Source organism: Cervus elaphus, chromosome 11 (genome assembly GCF_910594005.1).
Source record: "Cervus elaphus chromosome 11, mCerEla1.1, whole genome shotgun sequence".
NCBI classification, from domain to species: Eukaryota; Metazoa; Chordata; class Mammalia; order Artiodactyla; family Cervidae; genus Cervus; species Cervus elaphus.
The window spans coordinates 74344243-74353109 of NC_057825.1; the positions used below are offsets into that span (position 1 = coordinate 74344243).

Consider the following 8867-nt stretch of genomic DNA (forward strand, 5'->3'; position numbering starts at 1 on the left):
AGTTTTTTCTCTATCTCATCTCCCTGAAAAGAACAATATTGATTCAGCCTGATGAGCACTTGTGGTTTCAAGTTAACAAAAATATTTTGACAATATGCTCCGGGCCAGGAGCTGTGCTGGGGGTGGGGAGTGGGGGTTAAGACAAAGATGAATGAAGCATGTGACTGAATTTAGGGTGGGTTAAAGGGGAGACAAGGTCAGAAACGTAGTTTGGAATAGTTCCCGGCGCAAGGAAGGCTTTGAGAACCATGCCAAGAACCTCTTCCTGGTTACCTTGTGTGTGCGGCTCAGGGGTGGCTGACATGTGGACAGCAGTCACACTGGGAAGACACAGCCTAGGCTCAGGAAACTGCGAGATCACTGTGCCCAGTGCATGGAGGAGCGATCCTGACATCGAAGGCCACAGGCGCTCAGAGCAGAGACAGGGCAGCACTGCCCAAGTGGGGAGGGATGGCGGCATGCGGCCAGCAGCTTGGCTGGCACCCCTGGGACCAGGAGGCTGAGATGGGCAGAGGGGAGAGGGAAGAAGGTCTGGGCAAGGAACCCTTTTTGAGTGAAAAGCAGGAAGAGACATTTGCTGGAGGGGAACAGAGGGAGACAGGCCCAGCTAGAGAGGAGGGTGCAGACGGAGCAGGAGGGGGTTGGGTAAGGCCCAGATCACAGGCCCAGCAGTCAGTCCTGCTCAGGGACTCCAGCCAGGGCATGGGCTCGGGAAATGACATCAGGAGAAAGGAAGGATGGGGAGACTACAGAGTCATTCATCAGTAATAGGAAGGAATCTTTTTAACTAAAAGAAAGAAAAAGAAAACCTAATATAAACCCTTATATTTTATTATATGGAGAAAAACCCATTTCTCTAGTCTTATAAATACCATTGTAAAGTAGGCGCTGGGGACAAGGAAGGAGAGGCCTGCATCTCCCATCTGGGTTTATCCACGTTTTGCTTTTATGGAAGAAACTCCCTGCCCTGAGTTCCTTCAGAGCAGAAAATGGCCCCTTGGAGGGTGAGGCGGCCGCCTCGGGTGGCTGCTCCTGTCCCACTTTGCTCAGCAGATGGCCACAGGGCAGAGAGTTCCCAGTTTTATTCTCCAGGTGGGTCAGGGGCCCCTGCAGGGTCAGAAGGTGGCACCGGCGGTCCTGGCGGAGGTGTTTCCTCCAGGAGCAGGGGGCCGGGCTGTGCCTGGTGCTCCGGGCAGTGGGCGCAGGGCCCCAGAAGGAGCAAGGTGAGAGGTGACCGCGTCTGTTTTGGGGCTTGTGGGTGGGAGGTGAGGGGAGCCCTCACGCTGGCAGGGGCAGGAGGGAGATTGTGCTGCACGTCTGTGGGGGTATCTCCAGTCAGCTGTGTGAACCAGGGGTGTGAGCAGGAGTGGTTCCTCTCTCTCCCTCAGCCTCCTGCTGTTTCTCCCTCAGGCCGGCTGCACTGGGTCTCACACAGCTTTCTGTTCGTGTCACGCCCTAAAGAATTGTCACCAGCCCCTCCTGATTCCACTGCCAGGTTCCCAGGAGAGAGAATCTAGTTGGCCAGCTTGGGTCAGGGGTCCACCCTGGCCCGTCCAGATCTGGCCAGGAGGGCCTCGGCCCCTGGGGCAGACAGACACAGCCGCAGGGGCCCAGCTGTTGTCACGTGTGTAGTTGGGGTGGAGGGCAGCTCCCCCACGTTCTAGAAGAGAATGAAGACCCTTTCAGCATAAGAAGTGGGGGATGTCGCTTGCCTGGTCTGCAAGAAGGGGATTTGGGAGGCCTGCCAGGACATCGGCTGGAGGTGGAACGGCGAGAGAACATTCTCCAGGGCCACCCGGACACCCTTGAGTCGAGTCTGTGCACTAACATTGCCCTTGGCCCCTGTGGCTTCCGTTGTCTTTCTGGAGCTGGGGGCACTGTCCTCCCTACCAGCCTTACCCCCTGTCTGTAACACAGCCCTCTGCCTCCTCTGTGACTCAGGGGATATGACAGAAGCTCTGCCCTAGGTACTAGCAGCAGGGCCGGCTGGCACCAGCAATGAGGAGAGCAGTGTTCGCTTCCCTCTTTGACATCTTTCGGCGTCTTAAATAGTACTTCATACAGGTAGCGGGAGGCTTTCCCAAATAGACCGGAGGGATTCTGGGTGGCTTTTTCCTGCCACAAGCCTAAAACCGGGACAGCATTTGAAAAGCAGGGTCTCCTCCTGTCTTTTCCAACATGGAGAGACTGGACAGACCTGGGTTGACTTTGAGCTTGAGCTCCAAGACCGGATATTAACACCTAGCGGCTACAGCCATTGTGCGCATCCAGTACAGGTCCAAACTGACTTAGAAAAGCCCAGAAATGGAAGGGAATGTGGTGTTTATCCCACATCCCCGAGGGGCTTCTCTCCAGGGTCTCTCTGCCCTCCTGCATGGACCACTGTGACGCTTGCTTCTCGAGATCCCTGCCCTGGCTTCCCTGGGCATCCCTTGGTCCTCTCTCCTCCCACTCACATGCCCCAGTTGCCCTCGGAATTTGGCTTCAACCAAAGGGAATGGCTCGTTTCGGCTGCAAATATCATCTGCTGTTGCCCTGTGAAATTCCCTCTGCATTGAGTCAGAGCATGTCAAAAGTCACCACACTGATGGGGACAGCTTGTCTCCTCCCTTCTCTTCTCCTCTTTCTCTCCTCCTCATCCCCACTGCTTTCTCGGCCCACAGAGGACACCTTCCAGACCCAGAGACCAAGGGCCACAGGTTGCTCAGGTGACCGGCCCTGGCTCCAGCACTACCTCTCACATGCTCGGTGCCACCCGCCTCAAAACAGCACGAGCTGCCTGGCCTCCAGCCCCCAAGCCTGGAATCACTTTGGAAGCCCTGTTATCTTGAAAACACATTCCACAAGTTCCAAATCAGTTGTTCTAAGCTGCATTTTAGAATCCCCTGGGGAGACTTTAAAACTCTCACAGCCTGACAACTGCCAGACATCATCAAACCCATTGATAGGATTCAGACCCAGTAGTTTTTGTTCCCTCTTCTCATCCCCACACCCCAGGTGATTGCAATGATTGGCCAAGATTGAGAATATCTGCTGGGACAGTGTGAAAACACCAATCACCAGGAACTCTAGGTGGGGCCACAGGTAGTCCTCCAACCCGTAAAGGTTTAAGACAGGGCCGCTGTTGCCCTAAGAAGTCACAGTTCGGCTCAGAAGAAGAGATTGGTCCGTGTTGGTGTCTGCCTGAGTCCCGAGGGAAGAGGGCAGTGCTGGACCAGACTGAGTGAAGCAGGCTCCTGGAGCATTCTAGCGGAGGCTGTTCTGCATAGGAGGTGAGCAGGGCCTGAACCCAGTCACTCTTGCCAGCCTGATTCTAGGCTGGGCTCCGTACAGGTCTTTGGTTTTGGCCCAAGGGCAGGGCTGCAGGCATGCAGAACCCACTGGGCCCAAACAGAGGGGTTTGAGCTCAGCATTGATGACCACAGGGGCTGGGTGGGCTTGTGCGGGCCAATGCTAGAGACCCAGATCTGGGTCTGGCTCATCTGCCATGTCCCTGGTGAAGAAGCGACTGTGGCTGGTAGGAGGAGCCAAGGCTGACAGAGGCCTGGATGTTGAGGGTGGCAAGTAAGCAGTGCGGGTCGGGGACAGAAGGAGGAGGAGCCAGAGGAAGGGGAGGCCCATTGGGTGGACATGGGAAGGATGTCTCTTAGCAGGTCTTCGCGTTGCCTTAATGATGACACCCTTGGCCGTATCAGAGCTCAGAATAGGATGTCACCCTTCTGAGGAGAGATAGGGGCTCAGAGAGGCCCATCCAGCAGGGGAGGGAGATGGCCATGTGGCTGCTTTGGGTCAGAGTGTAGCTTAGTCCCTGAGAACTGTAGGCAGGAAGCTGGGCTCAGGCCCAGTGACAATACATCTCTGGTCACCAAAGTGGGCTTGGTGGGAGGCGAGGAGGCAGGGACCTGTGCCTCCCGCTTAACTGAGCAGCCTGGGAGGGGGCAGGGATGCTCGGAAAAATGCCTGGCACGGTCACAGATGTTCAGGCTTCTGATCACCAGCCCCTCCTGGGCCGGGCATGAGGGCTGGACTGCAGAGTACCCCGACGCCCAGGGAGCTTGCTAACGAAATTATGTGTGTTAGTTTCCAGTGGTTGCTGTTACGATTGCCATAGATGTTGGTGCTTAAATCAACACAGATTGATTCTCTTACATTCAGGAGGTCAGGGGTCCCCAAATCAGTCTCACTGAGCTAAAGTCAAGGTGGTGGTGGTGGTGGTGTTCACTCAGTGGTGTCTGACTCTGCGACCCCATGGACTGCAGCACGCCAGGCTTCCCTGTCCATCACCATCTCCCAGAGCTTGCTCAAGCTCATGTCCATTGAGTCAGTGATGCCATCTAACCATCTCATCCTCTGTCATCCCCTTCTCCTGCCTTTAGTCTTTCCCAGCATCAGGGTCTTTTCTAATGAGTCGGCTCTTTGCATCAGATGGCCAAAGTATTGGAGCTTCAGCATCAGTCCTTCCAACGACTATTCAGGATTGATTTCTTTTAGGATTGACTAGTTTGATTTCTTTGCAGTCCAAGGGACTCCCCAAGCGTCTCCAACATCATAGTTCAAAAGCATCAATTCTTCGGCGCCCAGCCTTCTTTATGGTCCAGCTCTCACATCCATACACAACTACTGGAAAAACCATAGCTTTGACTATACAGACCTTTGTTGGCAAAGTAATGTCTCTGCTTTTTAATACACTGTCTAGGTTTGTCATAACTCTTCTTCCAAGGAGCAAGCGTTTTTTAATTTTGTGGCTGCAATCATGATCTGCAGTGATTTTGGAGCCCAAGAAAATAAAGTCTGTCACTATTGTTTCCCCATGTATTTGCCATGAAGTGATGGGACCGGATGCCACGATCTTGGTTTTTTGAATGTTGAGATTTAGGCCAGGTTTTTCACTCTCCTCTTTGCCCTTCATCAAGAGGCTCGTTAGTTCCTCTTCGCTTTCTGCCATAAGGGTGGTGTCATCTGCGTATCCTTTCCTGAGGCCAGTGTTGGATTGTGGGCTCTGGGGTCATAAGAGTTGGGATCTACTGAGGAATGGGTGAATTTCCCAATGCCTAAATGGCAACCCACTCCAGTACTCTTGCCTGGAAAATCCCATGGATGGAGGAGCCTGGTAGGCTACAGTCCATAGGGTCGCAAAGAGTTGGACACGACTGAGTGACTTCACTATAGTGTTAGCACACAGATGCTTACTGAATACTGTACTTTATTGAGGTACAGTTGATACAATATGATGTTTCCAGTGTATAGCATAATGACTTACCATTTTTAAAGGTTATGCTCTTTTTATAATTATTATGAAATATTGGCTATAGTCCCTGTGTCATATTATATATCCTTATAGCTTATTTATTTTATATATCATTTGTTTGTGCCTCTTAATCCTCTACCCCTTCCCTCTCCTCACTGATACCCACTAGTTTCCTCTCCATATCTATAAGTCTGTTTCTTTTTTGCTATAGTCACAAGTTTGTGTTAGTTTTTGGATTCCACATATAAGTGATATCATACAGTATTTGTCTTTCTCTGTTTGACATATTTTACCAAGCATAATACCTTCCAGGTCCATCCATGTTGTTGTAAATGGCAAATTTTCACTCTTTTTTTTATGGCTGAATAGTATTCTATTGTGTATACGTATCACATCTTCTTTTGTTGATGGACATTTAGGTTGCTTTCATATCATAGCAATTGTTGTTTTTTTTAATCTATTTATTTATTTTATTTATTTGGTTGCAGCATGTGGGATCTAGTTCCCTGACCAGGGACTGAACCTGGGCCCTCTGCAATGGGAGCTCAGAATCTTAGCCACTGGACCACCAGGGAAGTCCCATATCTTAGCAATTGTAAATAATGCTATTATGAATGTTGGAGTGCATGTATCTTTTTGAATTAATGTTTTTATATTTTTCAGTTTGGATATATATGCAGAGGAGAATTGCTGGGTCATGTGGTAGTTCTAATTTTAGCTTTTTGAGAGGTCTCCATACTGTTTTCCACAGTGGCTCCACCGATTTACATTACCACCAGCAGTGTAGGAGGGTTCTCTTTTGTCCACATCCCTGCCAACATTTGTTATTTGTGTTCTTCTTGATAGTAGTCATTCTAAGAGGTGTGAGGTGATATCTCATTGTGGTTTTAATTTGCAGTTCTCTGATTAACGATATTGAGAACCTTTTCATGTGCATAGTGGCCATCTGTGTATCTTCTTTGGAGAAATGTCTATTCAGGTTTTCTGCCCATTTTTTAATCAGTTTTTTTTTTATGTTGAGTTATATGAGCTCTTTATATATTTTGTATTATTAACCCCTTATCGGTCATGTCATTTGCCAATATTTTCTCTTGTTCAGTAGGTTATCTTTTCATTTTGTCAATGATTTCCTTTGCTGTACGAAAGCTTTTAATTAAGGTCCTGTTTTTAATTTTTTTAATTTTAACTTTTTTAACACCAAAAGCATTTTGTATTGGGGTATAGTTGATTAACAATGTTTTGGTAGTTTCAGGTGAATGCTTTTATTTCTTTGTCTTAGGAGACAGACCCAAAATATATTGATACAATTTATGTCAGAGAGTGTTCTGCCTACATTTTCTTCTGGGAGTTTTATGGTTTCTGGCATTACATTTAGGTCTTTAATTCATTTTGAATTTATTTTTGTAAATAATATGGGAAAAATGTTCTAATTTCATTATTTTACATGTAGCTGTCTAGTTTCCCCAGCATCACTTACTGAAGAGATGGTCTTTTCGTCATTGTATATTCTTCTTTGTCATTAATTGCCTATTAGTTTGTGGATTTATTTCTAGGCTATTTTTTAAAATATTAATTTTTATTTATTTATTTGGTTGTGTCAGATCTTAGTTGCATGGCATGTGAACTCCTAGCTGTGGCATGTGTAGTCTAATTCCCTGACTGGGTATTGGACCCCAGCCCCCTGCATTGGGAGTTTTAGCCACTGGACAACTAGGGAAGTCACTGGGCTCTCTTTTTGTTCCACTGATCTGTGTGTCTGATTTTTGTGCTAGCATACTGTCTTGATTATTGAAACTTTGTAGCATAGTCCGAAGTCAGGGAGTATGATACCTCCAGTTTTGTCCTTCTTTCTCAAGATTGTTTTGGCTATTAGGCGTCTTTCCTATTTCATAACGTCTTTTATATTATGGAAGTTCCTTTTATTTTGAAGCACAAAGAATTTTCTGGGGAAGGACTGTTAGCCTAAATAACCTCAGCCATTTCTGGTGTTTGGTGCTGACAAAAGTCATCTGAAATGAATTAAGTTTTTTGAAAGAGAAGGTAAAAAAAATTATTACTGATTTTAGAAATCATTCCTGGAAGATTGACCTTAAGACTGCAGATGTTAAATGTTATAAACAAGCTCTGTAAGATCACTTAAAAAGCAGTCATGTTGGACGTTCCCTGGCAGTCCAGTGGTTAGGACTTGGCACTTTCACTGCCATGGGCCCAGGTTCAGTCCCTGGTTGGGGAACTAAGATCCCACAAGCTGTGAGGATGGGCCAAAAATTTTTTTAAAGTAAAAAAAGTCACCTTTTTAAAAGTTATATTATGGGGAATGGGGTTGGGTGGGTGGACAATGCTCCTAATATTTTACTTATATTAGAAGTAAATAATGGCTTCTAATATGTGGCTCCAGGGGCCACATTATTGCAAAAATTTAAATATGCCTTATTTTATATGGAAATGAAAATGAAGCTTCTGGAAAGTTGTGTTTAATGATGCATGTATCTATAGTGTAGATGAAGATCCTAATGGTGAAGATGTATATATATATTTGGCTGTGCTGGGTCTTCATCATGGCGCATGAGCTTTTCATTGCTGCGCATGGACTTTCTCTAGTTGCAGTGAATGGGGTCTACTTTCTAGTCATGGTGTGTGGGCTTCTTATTGTGATGGCATCTTTTTGTGGAGCATGGGCTCTAGGCGTGTAGGCTTCAGTAGTTGTGTTGCAAGGGCTCAAAAGTTGTGACACGTGGGCTTAGTTGCCCCACGGCATGTGGGATCCTAATTCCCCAGCCAGGCATTGAACCCCAGTCACCTGCACTGGCAGGCGGATTCTTAACCACTAGCCACCAGGGAAGTCCCTCTAAAATAATTTATAAAATGAGATTACGTATACATACAGTTTTATTAAAAGACTATAATGAATTAAGAACAACTGTAGGCCCTTGAACAGCCATGATATACTCAGGAGGGCTGCTGGGACCTGGGGACAGGGAGCTGGGGAATACACCTATGCTGTGACCTATACATAGCGAAGGGATCCATCTCAGGCCTCAGAGCTGACCCCTGAGGCCAGCTGGTCTTTGCTGTGGTGTCCCCATGCCTGCTCTGGTCCCCATTTCAGCATACATGTGCCCCTCCTCTGGCTGGCAGGTGTCCCAGGAAGAATGCAATAGACAAGGTTCTCACATGCAGGCTGCCTGCATGTCGACAATTGCCCTGGAGCATGGGGGTATTGGGCAAGTCACCTCACCTTCTTGCACTGACTTCCTGCGAGATGGGCTTTTGCCACACCCACCTGTCCCCCTTTGCCTCTGGTCAGAGTTCCTCTGCCTAGAGGTGGGTACCCTGGCACGTGCCCCCCAAAGGCTGGTCTTCAGGTGCACACCGAGAGGAGAGTATGCCTCTCTGGGAATGGGCAGAGCCACCAGGAAGAGACACACCCAAGGTCCCTCAAGTCATGAGGGGCCATTGCAAGGACCAGGGAAGGGATTCAGATGGGAATCTTGACGTCAGGCTGCAGGAGCTGGAAAGGTTGGCTGGGACAGAATCAATGAAGCTCTTGGGCTTCCATCATTTTCTGCCCCCTTGAAAATGGGCATCCATTTCTGTCTGGAGCTCTCTGTCTTTAGAG

At 48.1% G+C, this 8867-nt stretch overlaps 1 non-coding gene across 1 annotated transcript; it reads left to right on the forward strand.

Moving 5' to 3' along the window:
* Nucleotides 1-7408: 7408 nt before the first annotated feature.
* TRNAE-UUC lies at nt 7409-7481 on the forward strand. The gene has a single exon. It is a non-coding gene; the product is annotated as a tRNA-Glu (tRNA).
* The last annotated feature ends 1386 nt before the right edge of the window (nt 7482-8867 follow it).